We start from the raw sequence: 16783 nt of genomic DNA, 5'->3' as shown, positions 1-16783 counted from the left end.
GTGCAGACAACGACATCAGGGTGAGTGCAGGATTAGGGCCTGCTTTTTTTGTGGGAGTGCCAATCATCTGAAGAAGGACTGCCCACAAGTCAGGAAGGAGGAGCCGAAGCAGGGCGACAGTCTCGCTTCTGCCAGGGTGTTCACTTTGACTCAGACTGAGGTGGAGGCTAGCCCCTCGATTGTGGTAGGTCAGATTTCTAGTGCCGGTTCTTCTTATACTGTATTGTTTGATTCAGGAGCTACTCATTCATTTTTGTCTGCTAGAGTGATAGATCAGCTGTGTAGACCTAGTGTTTTGTATGCTAGGGGTTTTCAGACTTTGTTGCCGACTGGGGAACTGGTAGTCTCTAGGATATGGATTAGAGCTTTACAAGTAGAGGTAGATGGTAGGGAGTTGTTTGCTGATCTGATTGAGCTTGCGATGGATGACTTCGATATGATCCTAAAGATGGATTGGCTATCGAAGTATGGGGCGACGATTGACTGCAAGTGCAGGATGGAGACTTTTGAACCAGAACGGGAGGTACCCTTTGTATTTATGGGAACAGCTAGTGGACCGCGAGTACCTATGATTTCAGCATTGAAGGCTATAGACCTGATGGAGGGAGGTTGCATAGGATTCCTAGTGAATGTTGTGGATACCTCTAGGGTTGAGTCGGTTGGACCGGGGGAGACCAGATTATTATGTGAGTTTCCAGATTTATCTCCAGCAGATCTGTCAGGGCTACCGCCGCAGCGGGAGATTGATTTTTTTATAGAGTTGGTATCAGGGGTGGAGCCAGTATCTAGGACACCTTACAGAATGGCTCCGGCGGAGTTGAAGGAGTTGAAGATTCTGTTGCAGGAATTACTAGATTTGGGGTTCATTAGACCGAGTTTCTCGCCATGGGGTGCTCCAGTGTTGTTTGTCAAGAAGAAGGATGGATCTCTTAGGATGTGTATTGTCTATAGGGAGCAAAACAAGTTGACCATTAAGAACAAGTATCCACTGCCTAGGATCGACGATTTATTTGACCAGCTACAGGGAAGGACAGTGTTTTCCAAGATTGATCTCTGGTCAGGTTACCATCAATTAAGGATCAAAGAGGTGGACATACCAAAGACTGATTTCTGCACGAGGTATAGACACTATGAATTCCTGGTTATGTCCTTTGGATTAACCAATGCTCCAGCAGCTTTTATGGACATGATGAGTAGGGTTTTCAATGACTATTTGGACAAGTTTGTGATTGCGTTCATCGACGACATTCTGGTGTACTCTCAGTCAGAGACAGAGCATGAGCAGCATCTACGTTTGGTGTTGCAGCAGTTGAGGGAGCATAGTCTATATGCTAAGTTCAGCAAGTGCGAGTTCTGGTTACCTCAAGTTACGTTTCTGGGCCATATTGTCAGTAAGGAGGGGATTCTGGTTGACCCAAGTAAGATTGAGGCAGTGAGAGATTGGCCTAGATCGAGCAGTGTTTATAAAGTGAGGAGTTTTCTGAGATTGGCAGGATATTATCGGCGGTTTGTTGAGGGGTTCTCCAGGATAGCTATGCCATTGACAGAATTGAAAAAGAAGAAGACAAAGTATGTTTGGACCAACAGATGTGAGAACAGTTTCAAAGAGTTGAAGAAGCGACTGATCACCGCGCCATTGTTGAGTTTGCCGACAGACAATGAGAAGTTTGTGGTTTATTGTGATTCTTCCAGACATGGTTTAGGGTGTGTGCTGATGCAAGCTGGGAAGGTGATAGCCTACGCATTGAGACAGTTAAAGGAGTATGAGCAGAGATATCCCACGCATGATCTAGAATTGGCAGCGGTGGTATTCGCACTTAAGATTTGGAGACATTATCTGTATGGTGAGAAGTGCGAGATATACGCCAACCATAAGATTTTGAAGTACTTCTTTACTCAGAAAAATCTTAATATGCACCAGAGGCAGTGACTAGAGTTGGTTAAGGATTATGATTGTGACATCCTATACCATCCTAGGAAGGCTAATGCAGTTGCTGATGCATTGAACCGGAAAGGCCCGGAATAGTTATTCAGTTCGAGGCAGATATATGATAAGCTGGCTGAGGAGATGACTAGAGCGGGTATAGAGTTGGTGGTTGGGCGGTTGGCCAACATCACTCTTCAATCTACACTCCTTGAGAGGATCAAGGAGGGGCAGGGGAAAGATTCCCAGTTGAAGGGTCACAGGGAGAACGTTTTAGTCGGAGCGACTAAGGACTTTTCCATCTCAGAGATGGGGTTACTGAAGTTCAAGGGTCGGATCTGTGTTTCGATGGATTCTGATATCCGACCGGAGATTTTAGATTTATTTCATACCACTCCCTATTCCTTACATCCAGGTACAACGAAGATGTACCAAGATCTGAGAACTTTGTATTGGTAGTCGGGCATGAAAAGGGATGTGGTGGATTATGTGGCCAAGTGCTTAACTTGTCAGCAGGTCAAGCCTGAATATCAGAGGCCAGCAGGGTTGCTGCAGCCTCTAGTGATTCCAGAGTGGAAGTGGGAAGATATCACCATGGACTTTGTGGTTGGTTTGCCGAAGACCGTGGGACTGCATCACTTGGTGTGGGTAATTGTGGATAGGTATACCAAGTCTGCCCACTTTATACCTGTCAGGACGACTTATACCATGGAACAGTATGCCAAGCTATATGTGAAGGAAATTGTTCGACTTCATGGGGCTCCGAGGTCGATAGTTTCCGACAGGGACCCCACCTTCACCTCCAAGTTTTGGGAGAGTCTGCAAAAGGCTATGGGCACGCAGTTGCGATTTAGTACCGCTTATCATCCTCAGATAGATGGACAGTTTGAGAGGACAATTCAGATACTAGAGGACATGCTACGAGCCTGTGTGCTAGATTTTGGGGGATCTTGGAGTAAATATCTCCCTTTGATTGAGTTCTTGTATAATAACAGTTATCAGGCGACTATCGGAGTGGCTCCGTATGAGATGCTATACGGAAGGAAGTGTAGATCACCTATCCATTGGGATGAGACGGGCGAGAGGAGGAACTTAGGTCCTGAGATGGTTCAAAGGACAAATGAGGCGGTTGAAAAGATTAGAGCTCGAATGCTCGCCTCCCAGAGTCGCCAGAAGAGTTACTCAGACTTGAAACGCTGAAGCGTGGAATTTCAGGTCGGTGACCATGTGTTCCTTAGAGTTTCACCTTTGAGACGAGTGAAACAGTTTGGCGTTTGGGGCAAGTTGAGCCCTAGGCTTTTTGCCCACTTCGCGATTCTGGAATGGGTTGGAGATGTAGCTTATAGATTGGCGATGCCTCCGCCTTATCAGGGGTTCATGATGTGTTTCACATGTCTATGCTCTGGAGGTATGTGTCTGATTCGACGCATGCTCTGAGTTATGAGAATTTGGAGCTAGACCAGGATTTGTCATATGAAGAGAAGTCGATTCAGATTCTTGACCGGAAGGACATAGTTTTGCGGAGCAAGACCATCGCCTTGGTGAAAGTGATGTGGAAGAACAACAAGGTTGAGGAGGCGACGTGGGAACTGGAAATAGAGATGTGGGAGCGGTATCCCGAGTTGTTCAGGAATTTCAAGGACGAAATTTCTGTAAAGAGGGGATAGTTGTAATGACCCAAATTAGCTAATAAGGCTTAGGGCCTAAATTAGCGTGCCTGGAGGGAAATAAGTGATTTATTGTTATAATGTGTGAATTTGTGTGAATATGTGATTAGTAATGCATGTTTAGGTGAATTAAATATGCATGTGGGCCCTGTTTGGTTGTTAGGGGCATGATTGTAATTTTAGCTCACTGAGAGCATAAATGTGAACAATTGTGATATATTTGTGATATATCTGTGTTGCACGATCCGAGACAGGCCTAGGAAGCGGTTAGCTAGAAAGTCACAACGGGGTCGAAAATCCGACTCGGGGCGAGTCAAGGGGTATTTTGGGAATTAGACATTTTATGGGGTTATCGGGTTATGGAAATAAATATTTGGAGATATATTTGAAGATATAATGTTTAGGACGGAATATTGGGGAAATTTACCATTTTTCCCTCGGGGACGTTTTTGGTACCCCGAGCCTTGAGGTAACCTTAGGAACTTGAGTTGAATAAAACAAAACCAAAAGAAGCCTTTAACAAAATCAGGAACCGACCCCCCCTTCTGTGTCTCTCTCTCTTGGAGTTTCACCCTTTGGAAGCTTTGAGAAATTTTGGTGGGAACTAATCAAAACTAAGGAATTGGGCTGGGAATCTTGGGAGCTAGAAGCTTGAAGCTTAAGGACCTAATTCAGAGACTCAACGCAGCTCAAGGTAAGCTTTAATCTTAGTGAATCATACTGGTTTTAAGCTGAAATTCTAGAGTATTGCATGTGTGATGAGTGAAGAATTGTCTTTGAATTTGATTAGGCTTTGAACTTGAATTCTTGTTGGGTTTTGTTGCTGAATCCATAGTATAACCTCTGTAATGATTAGGTTATGTTGTTGGGTGATTTTGGGGATTAATTAGATTGGTTTTTGTGGTAAAAATGGTGAGTTTTTTTGGGCTCGAGGGGTCGGGCCGCGACGCTGTTATTGCTGAGCCACGACCCCTTAGAATATAGGGGCATCTGGAAATGGAGGCGCGCCGCGACGCCCTTCAGAAAGGGCCGCGACACGTGTAGGCTGAATTGAGGCAGAGCCTTGGGTAGAACTAGGGGCCGCGACATGAGTTCTTAGGGCCACGATGCTTAGTGCATTTTTTGAGCTATAAAGAGGTTTTAGGCTCAAGAATTCAATAGTTAAGGCTCGGGATGGATCTTATCACCCGGATTGATGAAATTCGATGTCTCGGAAACTAGAATTATGACGAAAAGTTATTTAATGGAATAGAACTTTCTGGATGGATATTGTTGGTGCATTTTGACTAGGGTTTCAGCGAAGCTCAGACTAGGGGACTGTGCTCGGGACATCGGTGCTTGGAAAGCTCGGGACACTAGTAAGAAAACTACTGTTCCCGTAGAGCTTGTGTTGCAGGACACGACCCTATGTGATTGTGTTGTAGAGCTCGACCCTATATGACTATGTTGCAGGGCATAGCCCTTTGATTGAATTTATGCTTGTATAAGTATCTGCTTAATTATACTATGTGTACATATAAATGAATGAATGGCAAGAGTCGAGAACGGCGACGGCCAGGAACGGCGACGGCCAGGAACGGCGACGGCCGGGAACGGCAAGAGGCCGGGAGCAGCGTTTAGCATGTGGAGTGCGAGTTGCCAGGGTGAGACCCTAAAGGATACCTGGGATATCCTTATGGTGTAGACCGCAAACCCAAGGCCTGGTAAGTGCCTGGGATGGCATGGTCGTATGTGTTTAGCCTGTTGGTGGCTTGTATATATGTTAAGTGTTTAATATACATGTGTTATCTGCTTGTGAGGGTTTTCTTGCTGGGCTTCGGCACATGGATGCTCTATGGTGCAGGTAAGGGCAAGGGGAAAGTCGACCAAGCATGAGTACGGAGAGTGTGAAGCGGCGCGTACATGTTTGGCCTGACTGGCTGCCATGGCCAGGGGTACTTTTGGGAGATGATTGTACTAAATCTGAATTTTGTCGTTTAGCTGACTCTGATAATATTTTTTAGTTGTAAATATTTCTAAACAGTATTTTGGGATCCCAAATGTTAAACGCTTTATGATTTTCAGTAAATAGAATTATTTTCAAAGTTTATGACTCTGTTTATGGTTTAATTACACATTTGTCTTAAAACCTCGATTAGCGAGTTAAATGTACGTTTTAAACTCACTTAGTAACCGCTCTAAGGAAGTAGGGTGTTACATTAAATGTCCACTAATGCCTTATGGAATTCCCAAAATATATTATGCTGAAAGTAGATGAGCACTTACTTCCTAGTTTCAGTCATAGTACCATCTTCCTCTACTTTAGCACTTACTTCTTGTGTAGGTTCTTTGTATTTCTCGACTAAATGGGTAATCACTTCTCTATACTTAAAGCATTCTTCTATATGATCTCTAATAACTTCTCCCCAGTGTTTGCTCAGTGTGTTCTTCATTCAATGCTCTTCATGGTTGTCTCGAGTAATTGCAACTTCTCATACGACCCTACTAAATCTATCTCTTGTTCTTCAGCATTTCCATCCTCTTATTGATATTTGTTATCTACCTAAATACTTTGAGCCATTCTTCTTTTGCTTCTTCTACTCTCATATTCACAATCTCTTGAATTTCTGTAATGATAACTTCCCTAGGTGCTTTAATTATAGGTGTCATGGCTACTCTGCACTCACCCAAAATATATAAACATTAATAACTAGGGAAAATAAACAATAAATTTTAGTTACAACGTGATGAGTCGAGCCTCTTTTTCAGTCTTCTGTATGTATATTGTGAGAATATTATGGGCCATTATGAACGACCTGCTCTGATACCACATTGTAATGCCCTAAATATTCTATCTTTTAAAAAATACATAATTTGATAAAATTCATGTCGAGATACTAGTTTTGACAATATCACTCTAGTAATAAAACATGCAAAAAGTACTTTATCCAAATTTAAGTAAAAATATTTTGTGTAACATATTACAGAATTTTAAAAAAAAATCCCAAAACTGACATTGGACCCTTTTAAAGAATACTCTAAAATACAAAATAAACTGGTGGTGTCCTTGATCGATTTGTAGTTCATACGACCCCCACAGTATACATACTTCCTCTGGATAGGCCTCAACTCGTCACATCCGTAAGTAATAAACAAATACCTATAACTTGAAGGATGGTAAGGGGATAAGCTCAAAAGCCAATAAGGAAGTACATTCATTCAACTAAATTAACAATCAAGACATAAATCGATCCTAGCGTAAAAATCAAGAACATAATTACCATAGATATAACCAAGGAATTTACAAAACATTCATAACATCATAAACATCTTTATCCTTATACTTAAAATAATTATCCTTGAGTAGATGATAGTGATTTTGTTTTAGGTCAAAGATAATATCTTAGGAAAATTTCCATATTTGGAAAAGCTTATAGTTTTGTAGAGATTTCTATAATCTATTATGGGAAAGGGTTGAATTAGAATATTGTGATTAAAAGGAAATTAAATTAAAGGATTTGGAGAGATTAAAGAGAGAAAGTTATCTTTCTTAGATATCCTATAACTTTGGACCTAGCTGTAGTAAAATGGACATAATTCGATTATCTACAACTTTCTAGAAATAGCATTTTTCCAAAATTGTAATGTAAACAGGTCAAAATTGGGTCCTAGGTTACAACACCCTAGAGTTACAAAAATTCCATTTAGATAATTATTATATTCTTAACCTATAACTCATCTATAAAAGGGGCCTTATTGTATTTTACTGAACCTTTTACCCTAGCTGCCATCACCCACACAGAGAGAGAGAGAGAGAGAGAGAGAAGAGTGACATGTGGGAAAGGAATAAAGGAAAGTTATAATTTTTAGAAGATTTCCCATCCAAATCATTGATAGAAGAATGGGGAAATGTGAGAATGGGGAAACTTTTAGAAGATTTCCCATCCAAATCATTGATCAAATTCAAGAGAAAGTATGGCTTCGAGGTGTACATACTATCGAGGATGGTACTACAAGTGATGTGAGTGCAAAAGAAATTAGGTCAAGTATGGTACAACAATAAGTGATGACTCAAAGAGCAGCAGCTATACAACATGATAGTTTAAGATTTTATTGTTGCACATGTGGAGGAATGGGATAAAAGAATACTCCATCGTCAAACAAATTCCTACTTAATATATTAAAAAAAGATAAAAAAAAAAAGCCTCGGATGACATATTTTGACCTCGAATGTTTTTTAAATTGTTAAAGATGCTCATCGAGAAAATAATGGAGACAACCAAAAAAAAACCATGGATGAATGATAAGGGCATTTTGGATTATATATTTTTTTCTTTCTCACTTGGATATTGTTGATTCTTAGTTTTTTATGTGTTTTAACTTTGTTTTATGAGTCTTTGAAGTTTATAAGAAGTTTACAATGATTTATAAGTCCCTAAATCTGAGACTCGAGGCTGGAGCAGAAGAAATTGAGGTTGCAGCCTCAAAATTGAAGAAAATGGAAAAAGTGTGTATGGTCGCGACTGACATATTATAGGCCACATCCTAGGGATTTTCCTAGCACTATGGCCGCAGTGATGGATATTACTGGCTGCGATCTGTTCCCAAGGTTTTATAAAAAGCTAACTATGGCCACAGTGGTGAAAACCTATGGTCACGGCCTGCGATGTGTTTTTTCTGATTTTAAGATTAATTTTTAATTGTAATTTCAGGGGCACTATAAAAGGGTTTAGGGCTAATTTTTAGAGAGAGGGTTTAATTACGATTCATGGAGATCAGTATTGCAGAAGACAGGAGATGACATTAATTTTTTCTACATTCAATCTATAATTTTTCTTCTTTTCTCTAAAAGGCCTTTATTTTTCAATTTATGATTATGTGTATGATCTTGTTTAGGACTGTACAGTAGTTCTCTTTTAGGGTAAGGGTTATTTCAAAACCCAAGACAAGAAATCATGAATTTAATGATGAACTTTATTCCTTCTATTCCCTTATATGAAATTGTTTCTATTCTTCAAATTGAATGTTATGAATTTTGTGATATCTTGTTAGGTGGCTAACTAATTAGGGTGTTGCAGTGTTCTATTATCATCTTAGGATTGCTATTTACCTCATAGTCTAGAGTTCTAAGTAGAGTGAAAAAATTTCAATTAGGTACTATGACGAGTTAAATGGATTACATGTTTAATGAATTTGTTGCCTAGATTAACTTATTTCCACTGAGTCTAATGTTTTTCATGAGTTAAAAAGATTGCATACTTAATGGGTTTATTACTTGGTAAAAAAAATTAATTAATGAGTGATCATCTTTAATTAATTTTGATATGGAAAGTTGGGTAATTGAGTGCTTAAGTGTTATCTGCGGGGTTAATAGTTTAATGTGAATAGGGAATAATGTTTATCATTGTTGTTTGATCGATTGTAAAAGGTGGAGAATAATTCTTAACTGCTTTTTAAAATCGTTATTACCAATTGTTATACTAAATAATTGGTAATACTGAATATAAAATCTTTAGTAAAGTTGATACGGCATACGACACGCATCAATGGACAAAAGGAAAAAAGGGAGAGAAGAACAAACAAGTTATAACTCACAAAGAAAGGAACGCAACCATCCCAGGCATAGGCACGGTTACCTCAGGGAACAAGGAAACAAATGTTTGGCTACGTATACGATCAGAAGAGGATATGTGATGATAAACAGTCCACAACAAAAGAAGGACATAGAACGAACATAAGAATGGACCCAAGAAGAGTTCGAGACAAGTGAAACCAAAAAGTAAGCATCAGCTTTCTACAACCAGAACATTCTTAACACATAATTGATTTTGAGGTACACGAATACCTATATAGCCATGCCTTGCAAGGTATTTAGGGAGATTTTCACAATGATATTACCTTCAAGGGGGTAATGCTATAACTAAGTAGATGCACGTGATGCTATGGAAGACCAATGATTCTCTGAAGACTCGATCAATGGATGTGGCACAACCTATAGAACTTGTTAGACAACAAAGTGAGGCGCGACATTCAATGAAGAAGGATGACGACTAACGAGACAAAGAGGACAAAGAGAGTGTATATTCAAGGAAGGGAAAACAAGACGAATTCTCCAACGTAGCAGATAAAGATTCAAGGAAACGATCAACAATAAACTCGCCATGTATTCATCACATAAGACCCTAATACATTCTCCTATGACAACGAATTTATAAAAGGATAACAATAGTGTTATAATAATCGAAAACAGTAAGTCAAGAACTACCAATTAGGTCCATAGCAACCAATGACGACAGAATAGTAAGATCTTTTGGATAAGACAACAAGGAGTGAAAAGCATACAGGAGGTTGTTGCCATGTTTAGAGGAACTTTGGTTGCAAGGTCAATAAGTGATGTCATGATCGAGAAATGGAAAAGTGCAGTATCCATGGATGGAGTATCGTTCGGTCTAACTAAAGTAATAATAATAAGGAAGCATCAAAAGCAAAAGTAGCGCAACAAGGATGAGGAATTCTTTGAAGTGTCAAAGCAAGATGTGACTGAGGAAATATTTACTACACTCAGATAAGACAAATGTGGGAACTAAAGGCCATAAGTTGGGCATAGTCAGGGAAAAATTACTCATGCTCAGAGCAATATAAGGGCTACAACAACGAAATAATTACAAACACGAGAATTAAGTTGTAACTAAGAAGTTTGTAAAATCTTACGCTACAGTCAGCTCTAACGGAACAAAGAGAAAGGAAAGTAATAGGCAAATGATACGCTACTTAAACAGAAAGATGTCATTGCCAACTAAATTAAAGTGACCCAATTAAATTTATTTAGAAGTGTAATGATCTCAACATCAATTGCCTTAACCCAAAACTTATTATGGTTAATTTTACAATTACCATATCTCACATGATGATCAATAATTTTACAAACAAAACAAGTATAACGTTAGCCCTTGAATTGTTCATTAACATCCACCATTGTACTCTTAACATAAACAATAAACTGAAATTCACAAAAATATGGCAGCAAACATATTTCATTCAAATTCTTGAAATATAAACATTTAGAAATAAGGATTTTGATGATACCAATCGCCTTTAGTTTGTAATCCCATAGAGTAGTCTCATCCTTTGTTGATGAAGACTTTGAATCCATAATCATATTCATGTAGCACATATCCAAATAGAATATTCTTTGATCCCTCATGGTTATATGTTCAACAAAAATCAAATATTGAAGCAGGGATTTAAACATTGTAGAAGATGAACAAATTTCCCTCATTGTTGATTATGCAAAAACACAAAGGAAAGTAATTAGAGATAGAAATTTTGATTGTTGGGGATTTGTGGCTTACACTATCTAATCCAACAATAAATAATGAGAATTAATTCTATATTTTAAACCCTAGAGACTAATCAAGAACCATATTCAAAGTATGAATGCAAATCTTGATAATCGAAGAATATGTAATTAAATAATTATAACATGTATTAAAAATATTTAATCATATTATAACCATAGATTTAAAGAGAGAATAATACAAATTAGATCAACAGAAAGAATAGACATTTGGAGAGAAACCCTTATTTATATAAAATCACAAGTCTATGATTTTATGTAAATAGAAAAATTGAACAAGGCTTAACTAAAATAAAGATTTGTTGTCCAAAAATCTTTATTTCTAGCCTCCTCCTTGAGATTGCTTGAAGCAACTACAATGGAATGAGATCGAGATTCACAAGCCATGAATATTTATGCATATCAAGGTTTCCTTGAAGATCTTGGAGAAAACTAGTAATCTTGATAGCAAGAGAGAGAGGTTTTGGAGAGAGAGAGAGAGAGAGAGGTGAGTGATCAATTTAACAAAAACTCAAGTGACCCCTTTAAATAGTATAGTAACCCTTATTAGGCTCAACCAATGAGATTAAAGTATTTTTTTGAATTTTGGAGCCAAAAACATGTCATTGTACGGTCCTGTACATATCACCTAGGCAACGCATTACCTGCACCCAGGAGATGCATCGCCTATGTAGTGATTCAAAGGACTAGCAATATGTCGCCTCCCAGAGGCAACGCAACACATGTCTCTCTAACATGGCGCCCCAAAACATGTCTCAAAACATCCCCAAATGCCTCAAAACTTTTTGGGTACTCTTATACACTACAAAGAAGTACTTTGGACCCAAAAAGATGATTTATAGATGCCTATACCAAAAGTCAAATCTTGCATGTTGACTTTAGTGAAACCGTTATGGTTTTTGCACCTCTTCATGCCTAACCCATTTCACTTTGTATTTGACCAATCATAGCAATCCCCCACTTGATTAAATATGTTCTCAATTCTCTAGCTCGGATTATATTAGTGCATAAATAAAGTACCTTTTGGGTTTGAACATTATCTTAGTGAAAACAGTACAAAGCTTCTATCAAAATGCTAAGGTATTCTTAAAAGATTGAACGCATCATTCCTAGTAATAAAAATCGATAATGTCTCACACACCTCTACCTGATTACTCATGTATTTCCCACTTTTTGCGCTTAGCACTTTTATGGCCATGTGCTTATCCGTTCATGAACCATCATAAGAGAAAACTCCTACTCTCTTGAGAGGCGGCACCACCTCTAGGTTCAAATAGATGAAATTCGTACAACATCTTTGCTACCTTTAGATATGATTGTTTCACTTCAACTAAATTTCATTAAAATCATATGGCTTAACCTTCATGTCCGGTAGCGACTAGCATTAACTCATCCTAGATGGGACTTTTAAGTCGTTAAAGTTGTAACTATTCCCTTATCAACAACTTGTTCTTACCCATTGAACTATACAATTTATGTATTCAAGCTTTGAGTTGGGTTGCCATCATTGGGGAATCTATTGGTGAAGGAGTTTTAGTCCCCCCTCTCTATTTGTAGAACTAACCAAGTCTCTCACTAGAGGTTTGGTAAATAGATGTGTTAAGTTCTCACTAGTTCTCACATATGATTCCATCTTTGAATCAATTATTTCACTTATTCATGGCTTAGAATTATTTGTGTAGAATTTCTCATAATCTATGTCATTGTAGGTTGTAGCTAATGTGGCTCGACTATCACAACGTATCGAGATCATTGATACCTCAGTCGTGGATACTGGGATATTCCTCATGAAATCCCTAAGCCACTTGGCCTCTTTGCCAATTGCCACTAGAGCTATAAACTCATTCTCCCTAGTTGAGTGTAATATATGTTTGTTTATTTAGGCCCTAAGAAATTTCTCCTCCTTTGAGCATAAACACCCAACTGATGATGTAGAGATTTTCTCCTACACTAGACATCCAACTTGCATCGAAATATCCTCAGGTATCTTAGAAAACTTTAAATATTGGAGGCTTAGATTCTTGGTCCTCTCTAGGTACCCTAGAACTCTCTCGATACTTGGTTTGCTAGTAAACCTACTAGGTTTACTAACCGCATATGTCGTACAATAGACTCCCTAAGGCACTTCCATATTTAAATGGAGTCACCGCTCTACGATTGTTCTTTTCAAGCTTTATGCTTGAATCAAATGGTGTATTCGCCTCTTTGATATTGAGATGACTAAACTTGTCAAGAACTTTCTCAACAAAGTGAGCTTGACTCAAGGCATAACTCCCACTATTTATTCTCACTTTTAGACCAAAAAGGTATCGACCCTTCCAAGGTCCTTCATGTAGAAAGTGGAAGATAGAAACCTCTCATTTCTATTATGCCTCTCATCTCATTACTCAAAATCAACAATTATCAATATCTAGACACACTAAGATGACATAGTCATCACAATTCTTTGTGTATAAGCACTTGTCAACATTATTGTGTCTAATCCCATCAGAAACTATGACTTTTATTGCCATTGTTTGGATGCTTGTTTTAATTCATATAGAGATTTAACAAGCCTACACACTTTATGTTCATTTCACCTTAGAACAAATCCCTTTGGTTGTTCTATATAGATCACATCATCGAGATCTCCATTTAGGAATTTCGTTTTGACATCCATTTTATGAACATAAAGGTTATATATTGATGTTATGGTAAACAAGACTCTTATTGTGGTTGTCCTAGCAACCGGTGCATGTGTCAAAATAATCGATTTCTTCCTTTTGTTTAAACCCTTTAGCTACTCATCTAGCTTTAAAGGTTTGTATGTGTCATCGGTGTGATATTTCCTCCGAAATACTCACTTGCGCCCAATTGGTTTTGAACCTTGTGGAAAGTATACCAATTCTCATGTGTGGTTTAACATAATTGAATCCATCTCATTATTTATTGCCGCCTTCCAAAAAGCGGAGTCTCTCAAAAACATTGTTTCTTGGCAGGTTTTGGGATCATCCTCAACTTGAAGAATCATAGGAGATTTCCATGTGACTTCTTCAAGTTTACCATGGAGTATCCCAACTCTTTAAGCTTTTGGCTTCTCCGAGGCAATATAGGTTGCTCATCAACTTTTTGATCTTTCTCTTCATGAGATTCTCCAACACTTGGGGGTTTTTGAGAGCTGCTATAACAATATAGCATATTCTCAAAGAACTTCACTTCTCTGGATTCAATTATCACATTAAACTCCAAGTCTAATAGCCTATAGGCATTGCTATTTGAGGCATAGACAACAAATGCACACTTAACGGCCTCTCAGACGCAACTTGGTCCTTTTAGGCTTCATGCCCTTGCAATAAGCAAGCACCCCCACACTTTAAGATAGCCTAGGTTAGACTTCTTTCCTCACCATAATTCATATGGAGACACATTTCTCATTTTCATAGGAATTTGATTCAATATATGACACGCAACAAGCAAAGCTTCACCTCACAAATTATAACACAATTAAGAATGAAATAGCATATAGTTAATCATCCCAAAATGTGTCATATTCTTTCTTTTAGCTTTATAGATTTTAAACGCATTAAATGCCTCACATTTACTCTTAAGCAAATACATATTAGTATACTTAGAGAAATCATCTATAAAAGTTATGAAGTACATATTTACTCATCTAGTCAACATGCCCTTCATTCACATAAATCACTATGTATTATATCTAGCATGTTTTAACATCTATCAACACCTGGAAAAGGTTTCTTAACCATTTTAGATTTAACACATAATTCACATTTATCATGTTCATTCACATCACAATAAATTAATCCACATTTAACAACTCTTTTAATTGTGCTATAACCTATATGAGCAAGTCCATTATGCCAAAAAATAATAGAACTAGAATTAATCACATTACAAGAATAATATGTCATATTATTATTGTCATTATCAAGAGTACATAGTTTGATCATCCCATTACATGAATAATCCTTTCACACAAAATTGCCAAATTTAGTCAAAATGATTTTACCAAATTCAAACTTTATTTTGATACCAGATTTACTCAATAGACTTCCACTTATAATGTTTTTATTCATAATGGGAACATAAAAAACATTAGTTATGGCCACTTTCTTTCCCTTAGTGAAATACAAATCAATGATGCCCCTTCCAAGTACATTGGATCTATTTTTATTTCCCATTTTGACTTTAAGTCCCTCATTATCACTTTAAAAGGTTTTGAAAAGAGTTTTATCGTAAGTTACATGAATGGTAGCACAAGTTTCATACCACCATCCTTGCACCTTCCCTTGAGTTGCATTAACTTCATTCAAGGTTGCAATGATCTCAACACCAATTGCATTGACACGATTACCTTCTCTTAAGGTTGCATTAGTCTCATCACTAATGCATAAACTATGTCAATTTCCTTTAGACTTATCATACTTTCCTCATTGAATGCATTATTCTCTATTAGGGTTACACTGGATATCTCATATGATGATCAATAATTTTACAAACAAAACAAGTATACCAATAGCCCTTGAATTGTTCATTAACATTCACCATTGATGATACCAATCGCCTTTAGTTTGTAATCCCATAGAGTAATCTCATCCTTTATTGATGAAGACTTTGAATCCATAATCACATTCAAGTAGCACATATCCAAATATAATTTTCTTTGAAGATTGTAGAAGATGAACGAATTTCTCTCATTGTTGATTATACAAAAACACACAAGAAAGTAATTAGAGATAGAGATTTTTTAATGTTGGGGATTTATGGCTTATTCTCTCTAATCCAAGAATGAATAATGGGAATTAATTCTATATTTCAAACCCTAGAGACTAATACAGAAACATATTCAAAGTATGAATGCAAATATTGATAATTAAACAACCATATTCAAAGTATGAATGCAAATCTTGATAATTAAACAACCATATTCAAAGTATGAATGCAAATCTTTATAATTAAATAAACATATTCAATGTATGAATGCAATTCCTGATAATAAAAGAATGAATAATTAAATAATTATAAAATGAATTTAGAAATATTTAATCATAATATAACCATGGATTTAATGAGAGGATAACACAAATTAGATCAAGAGAAAGAATAGATATTTGGAGAGAAACCCTTAGTTACATAAAATCACAACTCTATGATTTTTTCCTATCACAAAACTTGACACAAATGAAGATTTGTTGTCCAAAAAATCTCTATTCCTAGTCTCCTCCTTGAGATTACTTGAAGCTACTACAATGGAATGAGATTGGATTAACAAGCCTTGAATCTTCATGCAAGTCAAGCTTTCTTGATGAAGATCTTTGAGAAAACTAGTAATCTTGAGAGCAAGAGAGAGAGAGAGAGAGAGGTTAGTGATTAATTTATCAAATACTCAAGTGACCCTTTTAAATAGTATAGGAACCCTCATTAGGCTCAACCAAAGAGATTAAACCATTTTTTTATTTTGGAGCATAAAACACATCACTGTACGGTCCTGTACGAATCTCCCATGCAACCCTACACCTAGGTGATGCATAGCCTAGCAGGAGATGCATCGCCACCATGCAAGGGATGTGTCGCCTGTGAAGTGATTCAAAGGACCAGCGACACGTCGCCTCCCAGAGGTGAAGCAATGCAGGTCTCTCTTACTTTGCACTCCAAAACTTGTCTCAAAATATCCCTAAATGCCTCCAAACTTTTTGGGTACTCATATACTCCAAAGAAACATTTTGGACCCAAAAAGATGATTTATAGATGCTTATACTGAAAGTCAACTCTGGCATGTTGACTTTAGTGAAAGCGTTATGGTTTTTGCACTTCTTCGTGCCTAACCAATTTCACTTTGTGTAAATACAGGAAATT

Source organism: Humulus lupulus, chromosome 1 (genome assembly GCF_963169125.1).
Source record: "Humulus lupulus chromosome 1, drHumLupu1.1, whole genome shotgun sequence".
NCBI lineage: Eukaryota > Viridiplantae > Streptophyta > Magnoliopsida > Rosales > Cannabaceae > Humulus > Humulus lupulus.
The sequence above is the reverse complement of the archived record's forward strand: the minus strand, read 5'-3'. Positions refer to the sequence as shown.